At 41.1% G+C, this 27,016-nt stretch overlaps 1 long non-coding RNA gene across 3 annotated transcripts; it reads right to left on the reverse strand.

The window, feature by feature from the left end:
* Positions 1–2,251: 2,251 nt before the first annotated feature.
* LOC117832053 lies at positions 2,252–14,796 on the reverse strand. 3 transcript variants are annotated; one of them, XR_004635128.1, is made up of 5 exons: positions 14,706–14,796; positions 14,267–14,404; positions 3,839–3,940; positions 3,241–3,695; positions 2,252–2,586 (listed from the first exon to the last, which is right to left on the reverse strand). It is a non-coding gene; the product is annotated as an uncharacterized LOC117832053 (long non-coding RNA). The 3 variants fall into 3 exon arrangements; XR_004635129.1 differs by having other exon boundaries at positions 3,241–3,732; XR_004635127.1 differs by having other exon boundaries at positions 3,241–3,940.
* Between the last annotated feature and the right edge of the window lie 12,220 nt (positions 14,797–27,016).

A 27,016-nucleotide genomic window follows, 5' to 3' on the forward strand; every position in this document is an offset into this window, starting at 1 on the left:
ATTTTACCTTAAGAAGCTGCCATGATCCCTTTTCATCTCTCCTCAAATTGCCCCTCGCAATCCACAGACTGAGGCGCTCCACCGTCCGCCCACGGTGTAAGGTTCCCACATTTAATAAATTAAGCATCCTACTAAGCGAAACGATTTAGTGCACAAGCAAAACAAGGAAGAGACATTATTATTCTAGCATCTCATAGCCCCCAGCTAAGATTTGGGTGAGGTCTCATCGCAGCTCTGCCGAGCCACCCGACACAAGAGGGGCACTTGGAGCAATATCTGCTCACAGAGCGTGAATGCTGAATAATAAAATGCTAAATATGTCCATACCCCACGAGACCAGGCAATGAAATACTTAATGAACTAATAAGATGCTCTACATTATCCAAGCTAGTGGAGTCCTAATGGAAGGAAGTATTAGGATTCAATTTGTAGCATTATGTATGGACTGTGCTTATAGAAGCGCTGTGAGGAAGTAATCACATTTATATTATTGGATTTCTTGATAATAGTTAACAGATGGAGACAGACAGTAGACAGCAAAACTGATGTCATCTTAGTTGACAAGGACAGGATGGTAAAATCAGATGTAACAGGCAGTGAATGCTAGAAATGCTTGATGGCACTGCTATGAAAAGTTAAATCTCCAAACTTTATTCCTTCTTTGAGAATATTCACAGCCAGGTGTTACAAAGCTCCCCCTAGACTAGAAGTTAATTATTCATGTTCAACAACAAGTGTCTCTTTACAGATTTAATAAGTAAAGTTCTCCTTTGACTTTATGTATGGTGTCAAAAACTCAATACAGCATGAAAGTATTCCCACATCATGATGCTGTACCTGTGGCAGGAGAGGTAGTGACATGGCATGGGGCGATAAGTGTGTGGTAATTTGAAAATACTGGAAGTATACCCTATCTAAGTACACTATGTCATCTATGTTGTATATACTGACAGCGTTCCTCTCTTGATACAGACAGTGGCTTGTCCCATCCAAGCGGCAACCTCCTGTGTCAAACTACGAAGGCCATGCAGAAGTGTTAAAAACTGCAATTCATCAAGAATCTGCTTGAGGCTGGCTGCAGAAACACCGGAAACCACATACACACTAATTAAAAAAAGAAAATATTTGCAGCATTAATAAACATGTTTACAGACTGGTTCAAAAATTGGCTTGTCTCTATGTAGCTAATTTCTCTATGGGCACACACTGTACGGGGGTGAATTTTTTTCCAACACGACGGTTCAGAAGATATTAAGATAAAGAGTTTTTGCCTAAATAAGGACATGACTGACTTGACTTCCAGACAGGAACACAGCTGTTGGCTAGGAGGCTCAAACTCCTCTTTATCTCTTTACGTCACAATATGCCTAGTTGAGTTCCGCATTTCCAATACGGCCGCCACCGTCGATTGGGTTCAAAACAGCTCTCAACAGATGGGTGAAGTCACAGATACTACGTCTATTATTCATACAGTCTATTGTCCCACCCTGCCTCCTATAGTTTCCCTTTTCTGTATGTCTGATCTTAAATACAACCTTGTCTTTTAAAAAGTTTCACTTGATATTCAATCTGCATGTGGACTTGTTAATGAAAAGGCGTTCAACCACCAAAAGTGTATGATTGCATCAGCAGCAACCAGCTGCACATAGCTTTTAAAACAGCAGTTTGAGATGGTTCAGGATTACTGTGAGACGTCACCTCAGTCAGTGCATTAACAGGAGGGAGGCACTGAAGGGCATATCTCTCTCTGATCACCTTTAGAGCATGTGAGAGGCAGAGAGACAGAGGGGTCCTTCAGAGATCGTCTAAATCTTTGATCGTGGATGGCGACTTTTGTACTATAAAGACAAATGTCAAAATAATTGTGTTATACTTTGGAGGGTAAAAATATGCTTGGGCTATTTCACTTTTCCTCACTAGGATGATAGAATTGTGTTGGTATTAAAAATGATGGACTCATTCTTCAATTTCAATTAACAGTACTTAAAATGCATTTGCTGAAGGGGCTGCAAAAGTTTCCTCTAAACTAACAGCTCTGTTGAAAGTAGCACAAACATTTAGCTTCAGCTGAGATTATGTGGATTGTGACACAAGCTCAGTTTGTCAGGTTTGTGCAATGTCAATGCTGGTCATTTGGCCACTTCTTGTTACCACCTCTACATGTTGGGAATAAATGACCAATGATAAAAGCTGTATTTTATAACTACAAGCATTGTTTAATTAATTACTTTTATTCATAGACACATTTTAGCTTTGTTTGATATATTTTATTTCTCTTTCAGTTTCCAATACATCAAAACCAGGGAGATATTTTACCATGATACATCCTGCCTTCCCTTTATAGAACTCTTTGTTTAATATCCAGGGCCCTTCCTGAAGGTGTTGTCCATCTGCCAACAACCATCTGCCTGAATCCATGTAAATGCAGGGTATAAGCTGGAGATTGAAAGGTGAATAGTGACGTTCTATATCAGGCTCCCATGTGATTTCATTCGTCCTTACTTTAAGCTGCAGACCTTGTGTTTGAACCTGTTCTAGGAGCCGGCAGTGCTGGCTCTAAGGATTGCGGAATGCAAGGACAGAAAGCTGTGAATGAAAAATAGCAGATTAAGTTACCCTGGACAAAATGTTTTACTTCCCTCATTTTTCTTCTGAAGGCCATTTACTCCCAAAAGTCACTCTACAAATGCACTCACTCACACAGAAACTCACACACACACTGATACGTGTTTACTAGGGGTGCAACAATACGTGTATCTGTATCAAACCGTTCGATACAATGGTCACGTTTCGGTACGCCATATGAACCGAACAATACGCAATTTTATATTTATTTTATCAGACCTAATTTCAATACCATGTGGACAGTGTCAAGTTTTTGTGGCTTATGAGGACCACAGCAACACTCATATTTCATAGAGTAAGCTCATAGATACACACAACAATTTCCAGTTTATATTATTTATATAAACAGGGAGGGGGAATGTTAACAGGACTTCTCAACATCTCAAAAATTGGCAGCTACAGTCGAGATTACGTGGCATGCTTTTGTACGAAACCCCAAAGAACCAAAATCATTCAGGAAATAAGACACAATAATAAGGCCACCCACACATGTTAAAACTAGATAGTTTAGGTGAAGCTTATTATTACATTCATAACAAAATTGCTTCCAATTTAGCACAATCATTTGCATCATAAAGGAAAAAAATGACTTAGTCAACTGAAATTGTATTACACCTTGATCACAGTTGAAATGACCTAGATCTTTCCATTCATCTTCCTTTTTGATGCTACGGTTCCGTTGTGAATGTAGTCTTTGATTGCAGTCCAGTCTCTGTCTGCCAGAGCTGCTCTCTCTGCCTGGATACAAGAGTCACAGTCCTTTTACCTGGTACTTCACAGCTTGTTACGAAATGCATAAAGTGCCGCTCAACAGACCACTTTTCACCTTCACAGCTGTTGTTAATGGAAACAAAAGATGTATTAGCGAGGAAACTTTGAGTCTGCTTAATTGACACATGGCGTATGTGAAAGAAAAGATTCTAGTTTTTAGTTGGAAGAAAGTGTCTGACACACATCAATACATTTTCCTACTAGAGTAAAGTAAATACAAAAAATGTTTATCTTGCTTTCCATTGATGAATTTTGAGGAAGCATGGGATGTCACTGAAATGTTGTGTTCTGCTGGAGATCTGAAAAGATGAATTAGAATACATAATGCACACATTCCTGTGAAGGTAAAGCAAGGAATGAGATTTGTTTTCATCAAAAAGATAACAAATAAAATCAAAGTCACTTCAAATGACATTGTATTTGTGTGCCTTTCTTAGTTTACCCTGTCTTGGTTGGAATCGCTTTAAGGTTTCCAGGGTGGTTGACTTAGAAGAAACCTCCATGTTGTCCAGATTGGCTGAGGCAGGAGTGTCCTCCATGCTGTCTTGGTTCGTGGAGTGAGGAACATTAGTCAGAAGATGAGATTGGAGGAGTTTTGGTTCTTCAGCCTTTAAGATGTAGCTACAGAAAGCTTGTTTGCTGATATTATCCATTTTTAACCATGATAAGCCGTGGAATATGCAACTGTACTTAAGATGTGAATGTGTATATCAGAGGGTAGTATAACTCAATCAGTCTTTCTTTATACAGTGCCAATTTAACCAATGTTATCTCAAAACGCTTTGTAAAAAGAGCAGGATTTTACAAAAACCCAACCGTGAGCATGCACTTTTCAACATTAAAGCTAGGGTTGGTAGTCACGGAACACTAGAATGAATTTGAATGTAGCATTTCCTCAGGACTCCGTCTAACCCCCCCCCCCCTCCCCTTGGATTTCCTCCAAAATGACGCCCCCGCCCACATGCACGAGCGCCGCTGATTCGTGACCATATGATCGTGACATGATGTCAGGAGAAAAGCTATAATACTTCATCTACATTTTCTGTAGGATTTACTAAATGTCAAGAATTCTTTTGCTTTTCACGGCCCCGGTGGTGAGAGCTTTTTAGACTCTGATCCGGACTACAGTCCTGAGCAAAGCACCTCATCGGGTCAGAGGGGACAGGCCCGAGGTCGAGCGAGAGTGGCAGTAAATAGAGGCAGGGGGAGCAGAGGCAGGAGACGGGGAGTGCACGCCGGGGAAATGTACGCGCAGGAGGCGGGCAGAACAGCAGAACGGTATTTGATTGATTTCATAAATTGGACCCTAATGACAGGGATTGGTTGGTGTTTTCCCAGGTTTACTCTGGCTGTAGATAGCGGCTTTTTTTTTCACTCTATTTTAAGAACACATTATGTATTGATTGCCATCGGAACATAAAGACAATTTTAAACAGTATAACAAAAAGTGTATCTAAACCACAGCTTTAAGCAAGCAACAGTAGCAAGGATCAATGTTCTCTAAATAGGCAGGAACCTTGGACAGAACCAGACTGATGTGTTTAAAATTAGACAGAGGATCAATTCACTAAATAAAACAACATTTATGTGAAATATTTACATTCAAACAACGCTCAGTGAAGGTACCTAACAACACTTTTCTCTAAAAATAGTACATCTGTACAACTGAAAAGCTACTTACCCCTTCACATATCCAACAACAGTTAAGCTCAACAGTTAGCTGTATCATCCTGGAATCCCCCTCTTCCATATTAGCCATTAAAATTATATGTCAGACTAAGGAGGTGCTGACCCAACCAAAAGGGCTAAATATAACTTGAAAACATTACCCCACATAATACAGAATCAGTGCAGCCATTTAACTTACCGCTGCTTCTTAAAGCCCACCTAACACTATTAACAGGTCCTTATGAACTATCTACTGTCTCATAAATAAACTACATTACAACATACCTCATGAGTCAGCATATCTGTGTGTTGATATAGGTCAGTAACATTTTTTCCTCGGAACCTTCGTCACCTGAGTAAATCTTGTTTTTATATAACCGGCATTGTGAAATCAGGTTTAATGACTAAGCAAGGTTCAACCTTTCACACCATAACTAATAATGTAGTTATGAGTCACTTAATAGATATTTACACAAACTTGACACAGATAAAATTATCTTCCTATCAGTGTGAAAATATGTTGCCTCACATACATAACCTGTCTACAGTATGTAATTATATTAGGACAGCAGTTCCTGAGAAAAACACACATTTGGATACTCACAGAATCATTCAACACTGGTGATCAGACTCAGTATCCTATCTCTCTTTTTTAGGATTATCTTTTTTTTAGCCTCCTCCTAACAAACTTCACCTTCAATCTTACGATAGATTCTTCAATGTTTACTTACATATTGAATATCTTTTAACTATTTACAAAGAACACAAACTTTTAGTGCTAATTAAGGTAAACAGCTGTCCTACCTTATTGTGCTGCACTCCACAGAAATAGTTCACACTGAACAACATCTGTGTAGTGGCAACTTTTAGAAAAAACCTTCTTTGCCACTTCTGCAGGACGTGATCTTTCTGACTCGTGCGTTGTAAAATAGGTTTACTAAAAAAGGAAATGAATGCCGTATAAAATTAAACAAACCGAGAATTTATTAAAATTATAGACAAACAAAATCACTTCTCTCGTCGCTATTAACTTATATATTTACAAAAGCGACAAAACTATACAAACCAAACAAAGCTACGGTTAGAAAAATATGGTGCTCCTTGTCCTGCTCAAATGAAAGCACACATTGCCTCGCACATGCTCAGTAGCTCCCACTTGGCAGCACCACTTACATGCAGCATGACAATTAAAGGCACGCACACACTCAAATAACTCTATGGCTCTAACATTCCGGCACCAAATTGTTCTTGTGAACCACAAAACAATTACATCATAAACATTCTTAAGAGCCATAAACAACGATTTCAAATTCAACTGATAACAAAAAAAAAATGTCTTTTGTTAAAGAATGTCCATAGTAGATTGCTCTTCTTATCACAACAGGAACTGTGTTGTAAAGCATCCCCGCCGCAGGGTTTCTTATGAACGAAAAACAAGGGGGTAGGGGGATGGAGTCAGAGGTTCTAGAACATAACTCACCGTTGGAGATCAGCCTTTACCGCTGTCTCTTTAGTGATATGTAAAAGGGGGGCTACACATCACTCTCAAGTAAGACGCAGAGCTTTGTCACAGGTCTTAGAAGAACTTTTGTGCTGGTTTTCACCTTGGCCTGGCGAACTTGTCCTCTGCGGTCCTCAATCGTCTGAATCACTCGACCCATCAACCATGAATTTCTCGGGGCTGATTCATCCATGATGAGAACAATATCATCTTCGCTGATATTCCTTTTTGGACGAGACCACTTTTGTCTTTCTTGCAAATCCGGTAAGTACTCCTTGGTCCAGCGTCTCCAAAACAAGTCTGCCAAATACTGGACTTGGCGCCATCTTCGTCTTGAGTACATGTCAGTCCTGTCAAACAAACCAGGAGGTAGTGGAGTTGTTGCTTTCATCAACAACAGATGATTTGGGGTTAAGGCCTCAAGGTCGTTTGGATCGTCCGAGGTTCTTGTGATGGAGCGGCTGTTGATTATCGCCTCAACCTCACACAGCAGGGTGTGTAGGCCTTCCTCATCAATCGTTTGCTGCTTCACAACAGAGTTGAGTACTTTTCGTATCGTCCTTATCTGACGCTCCCATACTCCTCCAAAATGAGATGCAGCAGGGGGGTTGAATATCCAGGTGATACCTTTTGCCACCAGGGTGTCTTGAATCTTTGCATTGTCCAAAGCCTGCACTGCCTCCCGCAGCTCACGTTCTGCGCCTACAAAATTTGTTCCATTATCGGAACGGACCAGCTTGACCTGCCCTCTCCTGGCGATGAACCTGCGCAACGCGTGAATACAGGAGTCCGTGTCCAAAGAACTAGCCACCTCAACATGCACAGCTCTCACTGTCAAACAGGTGAAAACCACACCATACCTTTTGATCATGGTTCTACCTCTTTTGATCTCAAAGGGGCCGAAGAAGTCCACACCAACACTTGTGAATGGTGGCTCATCGGGTACAAGTCTTTCGCTGGGAAGGTCTGCCATAATCTGACTTCCTGTTTTTCCATGCTGACGTCTGCAGGTTACACATTGTGACAGAACTTTCCGGACTGCTGCATGTGATCTTAAAATCCAGTACTTCTGTCGAACCTTTGACAAGATGTGATTCCTGCCGCTGTGTCCTAGGTCTTCGTGAACAGATCTTATGATGAGGGAGGTGATATGCATGTCCTTGGCCAAGATTGCAGGATGTTTTGACTCCTCTTGCATGGCTGAGTTCTTTAACCTGCCTCCTACTCTTAAGATGCCATCTTGTATGACTGGTGACAGTCGATAGAGAGGGTTACCTTTTGGCACCAGCTTTTCTTCCTGAAGAATGGCTATTTCCTTAGAGAATCTGTCTCTCTGACAGAAGCGAACTATCTCTATCTCTGCCTCTGCCACATTGTTAACAGAAAGTGGTTGAATGAGAAATGAAGCTTTAAAGTCTCTCATCTGTTTCTCAAGCTCCAACGTCTGACTTTTTTCATCCAGTTTTCCAGCCTTGAGTGATGCTGCCAGATCTTTTCTCTGTTGAGCGAGAAGTTTCAGTATGTGCTTCAACTTGAGCACCCAAGCAACACTTCTTTTTAGGCGGTACCAGTCGGAATAATGATGAATGAGCATGGAGGTGGCATTCTTGCTCTCCTCAGCACTGAGTGCATACACTGAAGCTTCTTTGACCTCTGGGTCGTTGCATAGAGGCTGACATATGCTGTCTGGCATTTCTGGCCACTCAGTCTCAGGTTTTGTTAAAAAGTCTGGGCCCATGATCCAGGTTTTTGCCTTGAGAAAAGCATTCATGGTAAGTCCTCTGGAAGCACAGTCTGCTGGGTTGGTAGAGGTATTCACGTATCTCCACTGAGAAACATTTGATTTGTCTCTTATCGCACCAACCCGGTTAGCAACAAATGTGCGGTATCTTGACGTTTCATTTTTGAGGTACTGAATGACTGACGTGCTGTCCGTCCAGAAGACAGATGGCTCCAGATTCAGATCTAATTCAGCTCTCAACATTGAGTCCATTTTTACTGCCACCGTTGCAGCAGTGAGCTCGAGTCGTGGTATGGTAACTGGTTTCAAAGGTGTGACCCTAGATTTACCAATGACAAAAGCACTGTGTACCTGGTTCTTGTGGTTCTTTGAGACCAGGTATGTGACTGTGCCATACCCCTTCTCGCTTGCGTCAGCAAAATGGTGAAGTTGAGCTGACATGGTAACACCAAAGTTGATTGGCTTCAAACATCTCTTCAACTCAAAACTGGCCAGATGATGTAAGCTTGTCACCCACTGTTGCCACTGTACAGCCAAAGTCTCTGGCATGTTGTCATCCCATGCATGTTTTGTCCTGCAAAGCTCCTGCAAAATCTGCTTCACTGGGAGAATGAGTGGAGCCAGAATCCCAAGTGGATCATATATGGTGCTCACCATTGAAAGTACTCCTCTCCTTGTCAGCGGCTTGTTCTGAATAATGACTCTGAACTTTAGTGTATCCGACTCCACACACCACTGAACACCTAAAGCTCTTTCAATAGGAAGTTGATCCTTCTCCAAGTCAAGCTCCTTGACCTTTTTGGCCCTGTCCTCCTCATGCACAGATGCAAGCACAGCTCTGCTATTGGAAATCCACTTTGTAAGCTTGAAACCTCCTGCAGCACACAGATTCTGAAGGTCCTGGATGAGAGCAACTGCCTGTTCCTCGGTGCCAACAGACTTTAAGCAGTCGTCCACATAAAAGTTCCTTAGGACAGTGCTTACTGCTTCAGAGCTGAACTCTGACCGGTTGTCTTCAGCACACTTGCGTAGTGCGTAACTTGCACAGCTTGGTGACGAGGTGGCTCCAAATAAGTGAACAGCCATTCTATACTCTCTCAGTTCCAGGCTAACGTCCCCCTGTGGCCACCATAAGAACCTCAACATGTCAGTGTCTTTAGCAGGAACCCTAACCTGATGGAACATGCCCTCAATGTCAGACATGAAGGCAGTTGGCTCTGTTCTGAATCTTGTCAGCACACCTATGAGAGAGCTCGTAAGGTCTGGCCCTTGCAACAACTGTGAGTTCAGAGAGGTGCCGTGAAATGTGGCAGCACAGTCAAACACCACCCGCAGCTTGTGTTTTGTTGGGTGGTAGACCCCATGGTGGGGGATGTACCATATCCTGTCACTGTCTTTATGAATTTCTACTTTGGGTATCTCCTCTGCATAACCTTTCTCCAGTGTTTCTGTCATGAACTTTGTGTAGTCTTGATGAAATTCCTGGTTTCTCAAAAATTTATTTTTCAAGCTCTCCACTCTCTGTACTGCAACAGCACGGTTGTTTGGAAATGTGGTGTCCCTTTTCTTCAAGGGAAGGCCAATGCTGTAATGGCCATCAATCAGCTTCACTGACTCTGACACAGAATCCATGAATTGTTTGTCCTCAAAAGACATTTCCATCTTTTCGGTCAACTGATGCTCTGGAAAGTCAAACCTTATTTGCTGCTGAGTGAGCTCTTCTAGCTTTGACACTGAAATCCTGTTCACTGTCACTTGCGGCCACTCAGCATCTCCTTTACTAGTGTTTCCTCCACCAAGCAGAGGTCCATTGATTGTCCAACCTAATGCAGTCTTCACTGCATATGGACCCTCGCCTTCGCTGTTGATGACCTTCCATGGCTCAAGTGCTTTCGGTACGTTTGTTCCTATTAACAAACCTATTTCTGCATCTATCTGCTTGAGCTGAACCTCCTTCAAATAAGACCATCTGTTTACGTCACTCTGTTTTGGAATGTTCTCCCTTTTAACTGGGATCTCTTCCTGTGAGAAGACTTGCGGGAGCTTCAAAAAGTTGTTCTCATCCAAACCACTGACCTCTAGCCCTTTTACAACATGTGTACTAACTGTACCTTCTTTTCCCATGGTGCGTAGCAGAATGTTGGCCTTTTTCCCTGTTACCTTTAGGTCCCTCATTAGCTCTTCTGTGCAGAAGGTTCCAGTACTGCCTGGGTCTAAGAACGCGTATGATTCAACTGTCCTGTTACTCCTCACACATCGGACTTTTACTGGAACAATTGAAAGTGCACAGGCTGCTTCACCGGCCCCAGTACAACCACAAGTTTCACTATCCGTTATGTGAAAGGACCCTGTAGCAGGTGACTCGGTGTTCCCGCTTTCACCAGCAGAGGGAGGAGGCTGTTCTTTGTTCAGGTGCAGAATGGTGGGGTGTTTCAGAGAACATGTTTGACATGTTTGTCTTTGCTGACATCCTTTGCTCAAATGTCCCTGTGACAGGCATCCAAAGCACAAACCCTTTGACTTGAGAAAGTCAAGCTTTTCCTTATGAGTCTTTTGCTTGATAAGCTTGCAGAAATCCAGGGTATGTCCTCCTTTGTGACAAAAAATGCATTGTCTTCCACCTATGTGATCAGCATTTTCCTTATCCTTCTTTGTTGACTCTGTGTGCCTTGAAACAGATGTGACATCTATTGCAAAGATGTTCTTTTTCTCCTTGAACCTTGGAGTGCTTTCTTTGCTTGCACTAGGCTTGCTCCTGTCCCTCCACGAAGTGGGCTCTTGTATGTTGCCAAACAATGGATGAGAAGCAATTTTAGCCTGCCTTTCCACAAAGCTGACCAGATCAGTGAATCTGGCTCTCATTCCTGTCCTTTCCTGAATGTCACATGCCACTCCCCTCCACTTATCTCTCAACTTGAAAGGAAGCTTGGAGAGAACTACCCTCATGTTAGTAGGGCTATCCATTTCCTCAATATATTCCATGCTGTCAACAGTATTGCAGCAACTAGTAAGAAACACAGCATACTCAGTAAGTGCTTCTCCATCTTCTGACCTAATACCTGGCCAATTCAGAGCCTTTTCGATGTAAGCAGAAGCGATAGTGTACTCATTTCCAAAGTGTTTGTTCAGAAGCGTCTTGGCTTCTTGATAGCCTTTGTCAGGATGCATATGTGAACAACTTCGAACAAGAACCTTAGGTTTGCCTCGAGTAAACTGCTCCAGGAAATGCAATCTATCTTTACTGCTTTCTGTTCTTTCCTCAATCCCGTGCTCAAATGCTTTCATGAAGAAACCAAACTCCAGAGGATCTCCACTGAAAACTGGGATATCCATTGGTGGAAGAGTGGACACTTTCTGTTGCTTCACCAAAAGCTCAGTAATGTCGTTTTGTCGCTGCATGACATTCAGCAAATCTCCAATATCAGCAACCCTGCTTTGTCCTGTGTTATGCTTTTTGCTGGAACTAGCATTCACTTGAGAAAGTCTACCGCCTCTTTCTGGACTATAATGAAGCCTGGTTCTATGTGTAACATCCAGTTGACTTCTTTGGCGGACGTCTCCATGGTCTGACTGCACAGCTCTGAAGCTGCCCTCACTACCTTGGCTAGAAGCGTTTAGGTAGGCAGCCATTCCATCCCTAGGCTCAGCAGACGTGTTGTGTACTAGCTCTTTTACAGTTAACACTTCAATCTTTGCATTCGCAGCAGCGATAGCCGTTTGCAAATCCAATTCCTCTTTTCTTGCCTTAAGCAAAGCCTCTTCTCTCTCAATTTCTTGTCTCTGCTTCAGTGCATCAGCACGTGCTATCAGGGCTGCACGCTCAGCTTCTACCTTCAGTCTTGTAGAAGATGTGGTTGAAGACACACTTGAAGACACACCAGAAACAGATCGGCTACCATGCCTCTTGCTACTATGCTTGGATGATGACACCATCGAGGCACTGTCTGAAGGCTCGACCTCAGCATCAACCCTTTTAGCCTCATCTGCCTGCTGTTTCACTTTACTCAACCACCTCTCCACTTTTTCCACAAAACTCTTCAAGTTAAAGGCTTTCGGCTCATACCACTGTGTCTGATCATGAAATATTTCTTTTTCACACATGTGGTCTTTAACTGCATCATTGGCTGCACAGAACTCCAAATACGTGTTTGTGAAGTCTGTGGTTAACTTGACCGTCACTTCATGAGCATTGCTATCATCCTCCATAAGAGCATCAATTTCCTTCATCTTCCTAGTAAGATGGCCTAACCTTGCTTTCCTTGTTCCTTTAAGCTGGTTAAGCTTCTGCTCTAGTGCTTCCATGGTCGGCTTTGCTACTCTTTTTGAGGAAGATTCCATTTCCTTTTGCTCCTTGTTTTTCGCGTAGGCACGAACTTTTCAAAGCAATCGTCAAACAGTCTCAAGCCACTTCTATTTATAGCCTTTCGCTCACGCAGTTTCCAAGTCTTCTAGCATGCACACATGTGATATTGGAGCTCTTTAAACGAACAGGTAGTGCTTACTTCCCTTATTGTGAGCCGTTTTCCTTCCAAAAGTCCGGTAGAAGTCTTGTCCGATCCTGTTCAGGCTGGTATCAGCATGTCCGTGTATTCGTGTGCTCTCGCAGACATGTCCAATTAACTCCGTCTCCGTTGATGTCTTGATGATCCTTACTCTCACAGAGCATATTTTTCTAACTTATGTAGTGGCAACTTTTAGAAAAAACCTTCTTTGCCACTTCTGCAGGACGTGATCTTTCTGACTCGTGCGTTGTAAAATAGGTTTACTAAAAAAGGAAATGAATGCCGTATAAAATTAAACAAACCGAGAATTTATTAAAATTATAGACAAACAAAATCACTTCTCTCGTCGCTATTAACTTATATATTTACAAAAGCGACAAAACTATACAAACCAAACAAAGCTACGGTTAGAAAAATATGGTGCTCCTTGTCCTGCTCAAATGAAAGCACACATTGCCTCGCACATGCTCAGTAGCTCCCACTTGGCAGCACCACTTACATGCAGCATGACAATTAAAGGCACGCACACACTCAAATAACTCTATGGCTCTAACAATCTGTTTACAAACGGTAGGAGGACTGTGCACGCACGCACACATGCACTGTTCTTAAATGTCTGTACAAAACAATATGAGAAAGCCTACCAACATAAACAGATGTCTAACTCCCGCTGAAAAATATTAAGGACATGATTAGTTAAAATCTGAGATCCTGATAACTCAGATATCTTGTGGTTTTCAAAAATAACGTCAAAAAATATACTTCAATAAAAATAAATTATGTCAGGTAAGAAACCATCAAGAGACAAATACTGAACATTAATGAACAGTAAGAGAACATGGTCTGCTGACTCTGTATAAAGAAAAGGCACAGAACATTTACAGTACATCCACAAGGATCTAGGTTTATTGTGCTCCATAGAAATGGTTCACAACAACTGCTTACAAGCAGTACAAGGACAGTGAACACACATAAATACATAAACGCACACATACACACAGGCACACACACACACACACTTTTCTTAAACGTTGGTACAAACCATATGATATCTACTCCTCATCACTGCATGTCAACAGACATGCGGTGATGCCAGAGGAGCAGGTTAATAAAAGAAATCATTCTGATCAGAAGCAGATAAGTGAGATAATGCAGTGTGGTTTATTAAATACATGCTGATTTCCCATTTCAGCAGACATGAAGAGTTTGAAAGAGTGAAAGACTCACACATTTGCACACGACACACAGCGGGACGTCACTGACCATTTAAATCTCCAGTTATGTCAAAATGGGAATAAATCTATCTCAAATGTCTAAATAATGGAGGGAGCATTACTGCCATTTAAATGACCCATGAACCTAAAAGAAACCCCACACATGATCTATATGCCCGAACCCTCATATTTCCACTGCTCCCTATGTCAGTAGTTCAATCATAGGGAATTATTAATCACATACCTTTAAAGTCATTGATCCATCGAACCTCTTGACAGGGTGTGTCCTCTCAGGATGAAATAAACTCGGTGGCCTCGGCCTCAGGTCTAAGCCTTGCTCTCCTCTTCATCCTGTTCGCTTTCTTAAATAACCAGCAAACATCTACACAAAGAAATGACCAAATCCTTTTGACAAATACAAATAAAGACCAATACTTTATTAGAGTTAAGTAGAAATTATAAATATGTATTATTCTGCCTTTTTAATCAAAAACCTGGACATGCTCTCACCAAAAGAGAGGGCTTGTCTCACTAGGTTATTAGTACAAACAGAAAAAAGATAAAAGATAGAAAAAATATTCTCTTTCTGCTTGAAATATGTTTTAAAGAACAATTAAATATTAGAACAACATAGAGCAGACGTGGTCAGTGTAATTTAAAATGAAGAAACAGTTATTAATTACTGTGCACTCCCTGCAGCTCCATTCCCAAATCCTCCTCTGGCTCGTGTTCCCACCTTCTCAGTGAGGAAAGTAGCTATTGGCTGTCCTAAAAGTCGCAAGAACTTAAGAATCACTTAATTTGCATGATGGGAATGTAAAGGACACTGTAGGAGAGATGAGTAGCCTACAGGGAGAGACAAAATGAGAGTAAAACACACTCTAAATGTGTTTATAACTATACTTGGAGCCTACAACAAATCAAAGTAAAACATGACATTTTTCAACTGTAACATTTTCAACATTTTTATTGTATACAATTTACATTAACAATCTGAATGGACCATAAAGAGACAGTAGGCAGGATCAGCCAGTGGTGCCTTCGTACATGCATGATACATTTGCAGTCTGGATGCGGCGGGGTGAACACCTCTGAATGCAGATAGGAGGGACTCACAGCAGCACCCACTGCTCATTGAAAAGAGTAACAACGATACATGCTTTCATGTCAGTCTCCAAAAGTCTCCAATGACACCAGAAAAAGTCACTAGATTTGTTGCTAGTTGCTTTTTGGAAAAAGAGTCGCTAGAGGGGTCTGAAAACTCTTTGAATATAGCGACAAAGTCGCAAAGTTGGCAACACTGCCTCTGGCACGAGTCCTTTTACAGTATTTCTCAATTGCCAAAACACATTTCTTGACATTCATCATGCTTTTCTCAACACTATAAGCACAAAACCCAATTTTCAAACTACATTCACCAAACCTCTGACTCTTCCTGCAAAACCAAACAATGTTGTCAGATCATACCCCAAGTCAATCAGAATTAAAACAATACTGAGCATTCATTACACACTACATAAAACAACTGAAAACACAGTTCTCAGGACATGAAGTTGTAGAAATCATGTTTATTATTCACAGCAGGCTAAATGATTTTTGGAGTGACAACAAATATTAATGAGAAGAACATTAAAGTGTGATTCACAAAATCAAACTTAAGTGCTTATCTACAGTCATTCAGCCACAGCATCAGGTCTATATGCTGGGTCAGGCAACAAGACTTCATCCACATCACAGGCCACATTCTCCCTGGCCAGGCAATGGGGGAAAAAAACCCTGTGCGTGCTGGATCCAGGCTTATATTGGTTTCCTCATATCATTAGCCACAAGTGTGATCAGTATTGAGTGGTTGTGTTTAAGCTGTGTCACCTGTGCTTCAAATGTGTTTAACTTTTGCTACCTTTGCTTACCATTATGCAACACAAGTGCATCACAGTGTAACATGTGTTATAGTGAGTGAGAATGTGTTTTAAGTTGTGTCTAACAGGTGAAAAGTGCTTATGGTTTTGCCAAAAGAGTGACTGATTCAATACATGGGTTCAGACACTAGGGAATTTAGTTCAGACAATAGGGTTTAGTGTTTTAGCAACTGAGAAATACTGTAAAGTAATCCCCACGCTAGTAAGCTAAGGTTAGCTCAGTTGGCTCATCAATTCTTCAAGATAACATTAGGAAATCTGAATTATTCATGTAAATGTATTTAATGATTGAGGTACTGGCTCTCTACATACACATGTTTGTGACTATACTTGGATCAGCAATGTTATTTGGAGACGTGTTATTTGACTAATACATGAAAAATGTGCAAGTCATCATTGTAACGCTAAAGCTAGCTTAAAAAGTTGGAATGTTTGGATGAGTAAAATGAGTGTTCGGACCTAGCTATTGAGTCACGTGACTATGTGTTGGAAAAGTGTGTGAAACTGACTACTAGTTGGTGTAACTGAAAGTGAGCAAAAACCATAACACACACGCACGCACACACGCACGCACGCACACACACATATTTCTCATTGTAAAACTGTGACATGAGATTTTTGGTTTACGGGTATTCTGGGTGCTCTACAACTCCTGTAGTAAACTCAGAAAACTGAAGACCTGAAACATATCCTCACTTTTCAGACTGTGTGATATTGTACACACACACACACACACACACACACACACACACACACACACACACACACACACACCTGGGCTCAAACAGTTCGACTTTCTCTCGTCTGCATGATACAACCATCCTGATACTCACTGGAGGGATTAAGAGATTACAGAACTCTCTCTCCCTGCTCTCTCCCCCTTCCTCCCTCCCTCTCTCCCTCCCTCCCTTTCTGTCCCCATGCTTGTGTGTAATGAAGGTGCGTGGGTGGGGCTGCACGTGGGGGACAGTTTGTGCGTGTTTGTACACACGTGCATAAGTTTATGTCTAATGCTGTTTCTGCAATAAAACAGTCTATGTTTTATGGAGGTCCTTTTTTTAAATAGTCTGAGGTATCATTTGATGCTGCATTGAGGTTGTAATAAAATGTAATACCTGTACGAATATGTGTAACCCCACAGCACTTGAAGTATGGTTGAACTGTGGTGTTATCAGGAGAATTTAGGAAGCCAAAGATGGGATATCTATTTTCTTCATAGTTTTAAAAGCAAATCCTAATTATTATGTTTCCTTCACTGGTTTTGTTTTTTGAAAAGTGCATATTTTAAAAAGGATCTAAGAAACTGAAAGCTATCAGCTGATTATTCAGGCTTTATTTGACCATCCCTGACTGACAAATTCCCATCTTTCTTAACAGCAGTTTCTTTTATGCCTCTCATCTGAATTTATAAAGGTGTGACCGCCACTAAATCTCTTAACGTGGTTGGAGTCCAGAACTTCACCATCAGTGACGGCAGTGGATGTGTGCTGACGTGAGAAGAGAATAATGTCTCAGACAAATCTAAAGCTGAAAGAGGAAGTATCACAAAAGCTCAAGGCCAAAAGAAGTGACAAAAACCTTCTCAAAACTCTTTGTAAAGGATGTGAAGATGACTTATTTTATTGGCTGAACGTCAGAATGTTAAAAAAATTGATGAACTCACGCTACTGCTCTGCTATGATAGAAGTTAAGCTTACAGTGACCCCTGCTGTCATTTCTCAAGCATTGCAGTTCTGATCTTTTCTGTGCTGGGTCGAAGGCACAGCAGCATACAGCATGTTGCCCTTGGTTACTTGGTTATAAGTACTCACTATGATATTTATGATAACTCAATGTTTTTACAATACATATGTCAGAATGTACAAACCCTAACTTGATCATCATCAATTTATATATATATATATATATATATATATATATATATATATATATATATATATATATATATAAAACTGTTTTTTAAACTTAAATCAGTCTGATTTTGTGATAATATAATATCCAAATATGCGGTTTCTTTGTTTCTTGATGCTTTGGCAAACACATTTCCATGGTTTTCATGCTAGTAGCCCCTAAAACTGACATAAAAATGAAGATATCAAAAAGGACAGATTGGTCGAAACAGCCCTGCTTCCATGTTACTGAAACATGTTCCAAACTCAAGCATGATCCAATCCATCCTCCTTTACTGTTCAACCTGCTTCTACCAGATGTCATCTGTTAAAAACAAGGCCAAACTCACACACATAATCACCACAGCTTCTAAAAAAACACTCTCCTGTGAGGTTACTAAGGATTACGGGTGAAGTCATATTGTTTCCCACAGAGCAGTGAACGCATCACGGTCGTTCAGTGTTCAGTTGTGCTACAGTCGCATTGGATATTAGACGTGTTTAAAATGCACAGCAGAAATTGTCTCCATGCTCTTATTTTACCCACATCCTTAAAGTTTATTAAATGTATCAAATTTTATTGAACATTTGTTGTTATATTTAAGTTGAGAAATATTAGATCACAATAATTATCGTTATCGAATTATCGCCCAGCCTTACATGTACAGTTGTGCTCATAAGTTTACATACCCTGGCAGAATTTATGATTTATTGGGTAGTTTCTGTTGTCATTATGATATAAAAAGAGTGAACACAGTTTTTTGACAACAAATGGCTTCACCCAACCACTATCCATTAGTGAAAAAAAAGTTTTTCTCTTATTCATATTCTCTGAAAAATGGCCCAAAAAAATCACAAATTCTGCCAGGGTATGTAAACATATGAGCACAGCTGTATATACTAATATTTTCTGACCGGTAGCTTTACTGCTCCGCAGTTCATCATGCATGTGAACTAGAGATGGGAATCAGTGTATGACTCTTTCTATGATGTGCAATATATCGTCCAGGATAACAATATCACTATAAAGCAATTCTGCAATATATTGCAAGACAATCACATAACAGCCGTCTGGCATCATCCTGCTGTCAACTGCTTCTTTGGTCAATTAACTTCTGCCATGTTGTCCTCATCATGTCAGAAGCTCCATAATAAGGAGTCATGAAGTATTGACATTGTGGGTCAAATTTGGAGATCTGTAGCACTATATTTTTTCAACTCACTGATGTGTCGCACTGGCATATCAATACTTCTGTCACAGAAGTCAGGATGACGAGAGATTGCAGTGCACATATCTTGTTCCACATATGTGCACCAGTAAATCTAACATAAGGTTTTCTTACAGAAAGCCATGACCATGAGGTTCACTTGTGGTTTGATAGAAAAGGAATGAAAAGTCTCAACAACTGAATGATGGATTCAGATTTGTCTCTCAGATTGACTTATCACTTTTGTTCCCTCATACAGTGGGGCAAAAAAATATTTAGTCAGCCACTGATTTTGCAAGTTCTCCCACTTAGAAAGATGAGAGAGGTCTGTAATTTTCATCAGAGGTACACTTCAATTATGAGAGACAAAATGAGAAAAAAAAAGGAAATCACATTGTAGGATTTTTAAAGAATTTATTTGTAAATTATGGTGGAAAAAAAGTATTTGGTCACCCACAAACAAGCAAGATTTCTGGCTCTCACAGACCTGTAACTTCTTCTTTAAGAAGCTCTTCTGTCCTCCACTCGTTACCTGTATTAATGGCCCCTGTTTGAACTTGTTACCTGTATTAATGGCCCCTGTTTGAACTCGTTATCTGTATAAAAGACACCTGTCCACAGCCTCAAACAGTCAGACTCCAAACTCAACCATGGCCAAGACCAAAGAGCTGTCGAAGGACACCAGGAAGAAAATTGTGGACCTGCACCAGGCTGGGAAGAGTGAATATACTATAGGCAAGCAGGTTGGTGTGAATAAATCAACTGTGGGAGCAATTGTAAGAAAATGGAAGACATACAAGACCATTGATAATCTCCCTCGATCTGGGGCCCCAAGCAAGATCTCATCCCGTGGGGTCAAAATGATCATGAGAACGGAGAGCAAAAATCCTAGAACTACACGGAGGGACCTGATGAATGACCTGCAGAGAGCTGGGACCAAAGTAACAAAGGCTACCATCAGTAACACACTACGTCGAGAGGGACTCAAATCCTGCAGCGCCAGGCATGTCCCCCTGCTTAAGCCAGTACATGTCCAGGCCCATCTGAAGTTTGCTAGAGAGCATAATGATGATCAAGAAGAGGATTGGGAGAATATCATGTGGTCAGATGAAACCAAAATAGAACTTTTTGGTAAAAACTCAACTCGTCGTGTTTGGAGGAAGAAGAATGCTAAGTTGTATCCCAAGAACACCATACCTACTGTGAAGCATAGGGGTGGAAACATCATGCTTTGAGGCTGTTTTTCTGCAAAGCGGACAGGACGACTGATCCGTGTTAAGGGAAGAATGAACAGGGCCATTTATCGTGAGATTTTAAGTCAAAACCTCCTTCCATCAGTGAGAGCATTGAAGATGGAATGTGGCTGGTTCTTCCAGCATGACAATGATCCCAAACACACCGCTCGGGCAACAAAGGAGTGGCTCCGTAAAAAGCATTTCAAGGTCCTGGAGTGGCCTAGCCAGTCTCCAGACCTCAACCCCATAGAAAATTTGTGGAGGGAGTTGAAAGTCCGTGTTGCCTAGCGACAGCCCCAAAACATCACTGCTCTAGAGGAGATCTGCATGGAGGAATGGGCCAAAATACCAGCTACAGTGTGTGCAAACCTGGTGAAGACTTACAGGAAACGTTTGACCTCTGTCATTGCCAACAAAGGTTATGTTACAAAGTATTGAGTTGAACTTTTGTTATTGATCAAATACTTATTTTCCACCATAATTTACAAATAAATTCTTTAAAAATCCTACAATGTGATTTCCTGGATTTTTTTTCTCATTTTGTCTCTCATAGTTGAAGTGTACCTCTGATGAAAATTACAGACCTCTCTCATCTTTCTAAGTGGGAGAACTTGCAAAATCAGTGGCTGACTAAATACTTTTTTACCCCACTGTATCTATCCATTACCATAATCAGGTCAATTTTTTCTTCTTTTGCCTAGTTATTTTTTGGAGCATTTTATTTTTCCTTTACTAGATAGGACAGCTGAAGAGAGACAGGAACCAGCTACCACTGCAACAAGGACTGTAGCCTTTGTATATAGGGCGCACGCTTCGACTGCTAGGCCAACTTGTGCCAAAGGACAAACTTTTAATGTCAAATATGTCTGAATACGAGTAACATTTGCCTCACCTATACTTTGCTTCCCTGTACATCTTAAAGATATGCTATAAAGGCTGAGACACTGAACACTGGTTTTATATGGCCTTATTATTCATCCTGTATGATTTTTTGTTCTTTAATACAAAATACTCTGATGAAATGAGCACTCTGAAAGTAAATCTTGTAAAATGTACAACATGGTGCCACCAGGACAGATAATGTTATAACAGGAAACCTTAAAGACATAAAAAAAAAAACATGTCTGGAGAGTACAAAGTTTAATGAATGATATGCTCTTTTATATTTAGGCACATGTATCCAACTTCCTGCTCACTTAGCTTCACTTAATGAGAGAAAACTTCCCTAACTCCTCAAGTTTTCCTCTGTGGACCAATTAATGGGATTCGGTGGGAAATGAGCCTCTGTCGTCTTCACACTGCCCCTCTGTCCCAACTCCTGTCATCTATGTCACCTCTCTTTCTGCTTTCATCTACCTGTCTCCTTTACATCCTCTCTCTTCCTTTACTCCCTCTCTATCTCCCTTCTTTAAAACTACTGCTTCCTCTCAACCCTCCCTCCCCTCTGTATGTCTCTCTCTCCCCCCTGATGTCTGTCCCACACTGAGGGCCGCGCCAATTAAAGGCTGTCATGTCCCCTCTCTAGTGGAGCTGGCTTAAGTGGTGCGGACAATTTGTATTACAGAGAGTCTATCTCATGCATGATGAGCTGGGTGATGGGGCCTACCTGAGCTAATAGGCTGTGGGTGCAGAGGCCATAGACCCAGAGCAGTCCAAAGCTGCAGGGCTTAAGAAGGTGCTAGTTAAAGGCAGTATTCCAACTGGACAGACACTACATGTTACGCAAAACTGCAACGGCGTATACATGTGTGGCCAAAGCAGCTGATCTATGCACGCACAAGGCAAAGTGTGAGGCTGCATGTGAACGTTTTTTAGTCTTGCACTCCTTCTCTCTGCTTCTTCTTTGCAGCCTCTCTGTCTGCTGCTTTATGCCTTCCAGTTTGCTATAATTGGATCAAGCACTACAGATCACCTCTCATTACCTGAACTGACAGGGCCTGTCTCAGCTGCTTTGCAAGAGGACAAACAGCAAGACAAAAGAGAACATGGGTGGGAGCTCACTCTCTCTTTCAATGTGTGGTTTGGGGTGTGCACTTGTGTGAACCAGTTTGAAAAGATGCAAGAACAAAATGTTGTGTGCAGCTTATATTAGAGTTCTGCTAATTTACGGTCCAGCAGAAAACAAGTTTTAAACTATACAGTCTTTTTTTAGACTCTTCTGTTGCAGACATTATCATTAAAAAGCCATCTGATGTAGATATATGTGACTGTGTTTATCCAAATGATGAACATGTGGCTCAGAAGGAGTCTTGGGGTCATGTTTTGGGCAAACAACGCTTGAAAGACCTACACTTCACTACTTGTTGGGATGATTGTGTTTTCATTTATGTTTAAAAACAGTGTACTTGGTGGATATTTTGCAATGTGTCTTTGTGTGCATGTGGTCAGGAATCAGGAAGTGCTAAGTGGGCTGTGTTCAGTGTGTGCAGGACAGTAGTGAGACAAAGAGGGAGATGCAGGTTGCAAAAGTATGATGTTACCAAAGTGGTCTTTATTTGAATCAAGGTATTTGCAGATGCTGAAGCTGCTACGTACACTAGAGTTAGGCATGACCTATGATAAATAAATTGACCTGTGTCTCCATTTAAGACCAAATAAGGATCAGCATCCATCTGGCCAGGTACACAAAGACTTTGGCTATGTTTGTCTCTACATGCTAACATACTACATACATCCTATGTACAAAAAAATCTACAGCATACTGCTTGCTAACTCGATGGTTGGTGTGCCATTTACAAAACACCAATGCAATCATAATCACATAATCAAATCACAGGACTTTATCAACCATATATTTCCAGTACTAGCTAGGATGACTTATCTAACATGCCCATTGATCATCAACAATATACAATATTTGTGACCCAATCATTTTACACTGCTTGTTGTTAACTGACAAGCTCCACCATTGTACAGTTTGAAGAGCAGGACTGCATTCTTGGGCAGTTGAGTATGACTAATAAGCTCCCGTCTCAAACTTAAAGCAGCCGTTGGTAGGAATGGTGTAAAATAAGTTACTTTTTTTCTGCTGGGTTTGGAGAAAAGGTCATAATACCCATCATCGGTAAGTGGAGTAATTTGAGACTATTGCGAAATCTCTGCATTTTCCAATGCCTTTGTATCAAGCAATGTTATTATTCCCCTCGTTCCCGTTATGACTGACCAATCATAGCTAATCTCCAGTCCTCTGTCCTGATTGGTTAAGGGGCAGCCCCTACTACGTCCTCTGATTGGTTATGATTCTGGCACTATCATGAGCACACACAGAGGGAGGGGTGGTGGGGGCTAAGAGGAAATCTGGTTAGGAGGGGTAGTGTTGACATTCGAAGTCCCTCTCTCTGAACATATGTTTACACCGTGACTACCAACAGCAGCTTTAATAATTCAGCCCAAACTAGTATACACATAGGCACATGTTTACCTACTATGAACTCTGTATGTTCTGCATACTCACAGTGATGCCATACTTATTACTCATCAAAGCAAAGATGAGTGATATCATTCATGCATCCTGGTAACACTGTCTCTCCTTTCCAAAAGTTCACTGTCAAGCCTTTACACTAAAAATGTACCTTCCCCTCAACTTACCTAAAACCACTTTACCACCACAAAACAGTGACGTTATTACTTAACTACCATTAGCTGGTGTGCTAGAGGTGTCAACAAGTTACAGCCAGAGTTGTTTACATCGGTCCACGGACAACAGCCATGTCAGAACGAGTATGTGAAGATACTGCTGACTAAACATACATTAAAGGGGACATATCATGCTTTTTTCATCAATATATATTGGTCTAAGAGGTCCCCAAAACATGTCTTTAAAGTTTATGCTCAAAAAAACACTTTGAAATCAGATTTTGGCACGCCTGAAATGTCCTCTTCTTCATTCCTCCTCAGAACACTCTGTTTTCCCTCTGACCACGCCCCCTCAGGAAGTGGATGTGCCTCGGCTCTCCAGCACGTTGATCTAATGTTTGCATGTTGGCTGAATATACACGGCTGCTCAGAGATCGCGTTACTTCAACCCTCTGAATCTGATCCTGACGGAGAGGCGCCTGTAGCAGGACCTTTCTGAACGATTGGTCATAGATTTAGTGTTTCTTGTTGTTTTATTTATCAGTATGTAGACGTGTGTCTTGGTACACAGCTACGAACATGTAGCTATGTGGCTATGCTAACTAGCGCTAGCACTTATCCATGATAAATAAAAATCATCCACTAGATCTTCAAATCTGCAGACGTGGGGAGTAAAACCGACCTTTGTGTTTATTAAGACAGCCTACAACTAGCATGCCTCCCTCCTAAGCTCCTTGTTAGCACATATTTGTGCAGGTAATGAAAAACGGGGGAGGGATTCGGTATTATTTTATACAGTCTATGGGCTGAACAAGCTCCGAGCCCTGACTCCGTGACAGACCGGATATTGTTGTTACGTAACACAACCACGGAAGTCTGAAACGGCTCGTTTCACACACATTTACAGAAAGGTGTAGAAATCAAAACAGGGGCAGAATGGATTTTTTTCATTCTCGGGGGGTTTGTAGACATGCCAGGGACACATATTTCAGGTAAAGAACCATTAAAAAGTCAATTTTGCATGATATGTCACCTTTAATTAAAATCAGTGTTTACTGGAACTTACCATTAATGGAATGTTTGCTCAAAGACATGTGACTTGATGGTTGCCATTGTTTTGTTCCGTCACCATCAGCATCTGCTGCATCACCATCATTTCCAGCACATCCTAGGCTTGTCTCTTCGTCAAGTAGTGCATCCAACTGAACAATGACTGTACAACATTCTTGTAGTTGTTTGTAACACGCATTTGCCAGCAAAGCCACGTAACTTGCACTTAGTGTGTAGTAGTTTGAAGCCTTTCTTGTCTGTTAAGGGGCTGTTCCATGAGTGTGAAATGACTGAATAATGGAATAAACAGCCTTTGACTCTTGTTTAGCATTAGTTATTTGCAAGTTTAAAAACTTTAAAGGTGACATATCATGCAAAATCGACTTGCATTTAGTGACAAACCTCTGACAATAGATCAGACCACCTCACTGTGCGGGAAATGGAGGTGATGGAAAGCATATTTTAAACAACTTTTTAACAAACCTTTATGAATTTGATGAGGTTGTCGACAGCTTGAGATGCAGACATCTTTCCTGGTCTCTTTCATCCTTGCGCGGATGGTGGTAGCAGATGTAGCAGCAGTAAGATAGCAGACATGTCACTGTCCCAGCCTACAGACCGACAAACATCAGATCAACATTATTCCATAAATACATTAAATTGGCAATTACCTATATAACCAACAAAGGCGATTAAAAACAGTCACAGTCTTACCATTCTCAACTTTAGAAGCTGACTCAGCATTGCACAGTAACTCCAAGAGCTCTGTGGTGGGTACCAGTCCATGGCTTTCCTTTACAACTTTGGCTTTGAGATTGTTAGGCCACCTCTCCATGAATTTGTTGGCGGTGGCGTCACCAAACAGGAGTCTGAAATCTTGTTCTATCTGTAATGCAGAAATACAGTACAAAGAAAGGATTGATCAGTGACACTGCATACTGCATGGAATATTTCAGTGATTCAACGACTGACGATGTCTTACCAGTCCACTTGTGTCCAGAAACCGCGGGAAGACAGAGAAGACATCTTCTGCTTTCTTTTCATCATTGACCATTGACTGACGATAAACAATGGTAGCTTTCATCTTCTCATGGATAGTGTCTTCATCGGCAGAGTGTCTCAAAACAGCAATAGCTGCTTCCACATCCTCATCTGAGAACACTGTGTCAGCGATGAAGGGTCTAGATCGACCATGGCCTGGCCCACCAACTTAAGAAAAAACAAAATTTTATTGACTCATGCTTACAAATTCCACCAATATCATACGCAACTGATAAGTAAACTTACTTTTGGGAGATTTGCTCACCGAGTCACCTCTTTCCTCTTTCTTCATCGCTCAGTGCAACTCGGAAGGTTCCAGGTGATTCCTTCACTATGTCTTCAAAAACCTCTGCGTCAACTTCTGTGTCAGACTGGTCATACACCTTCATAGCTGGCTGTCTGCCTTCTGCTATGTTAAATTTCAGGAACACTGAAATAATGGGAAGGAAAAGGAAAAAAATATTAATGAAGTTGTTACAAATTTTGAAAGGCCATGCAATTCCTTCTGAGGGGAATCATAGGGTCAACTGAGTAAAGTAAACCTGTGTCTTCACAAAATGCTAATGAGTAGCTGAGATCAACAGGTCGTTATCATTCATTTCAAAGCACAACAGAAAAAATTGTTAACTTAAGTAGTTCAGGGGGAATGTTTTATAGTGATGAATTGGGTGTATTTACCAAGTTAGAAATATAATATTGTTTTATCCTGATGTTCTAGCTCACCTTCTTTTTATGAAGGCATCAAATGTTGTGTCAGACAGCCTGACATACTTCTGTTCCCCGCCAAACAAGACACGCAGCAGCATATTCTGTTCAAATAAAGGGAGATAAATAAGACAAAGAGATGCCCATTAACGTGCTTCAGGACCATTTTTTAATCTAAAATAGGAACATTACTTAGCTGCTACAGCATGAAGACAGATAAATAACAGGTTAGCTGCTAGCAAAGATCCTTTATCAACCAGTTCATGTTATCAGTTCATTAATGTAAATTACACATTACTCACTTAATAAAGTTTAAAACTGTAAATCAGCATATTCCTTTTGCATTTAGCTTAAAACGATATTAACCAGTA

The sequence above is a fragment of the Notolabrus celidotus genome, chromosome 20, assembly GCF_009762535.1.
Source record: "Notolabrus celidotus isolate fNotCel1 chromosome 20, fNotCel1.pri, whole genome shotgun sequence".
NCBI classification, from domain to species: domain Eukaryota; kingdom Metazoa; phylum Chordata; class Actinopteri; order Labriformes; family Labridae; genus Notolabrus; species Notolabrus celidotus.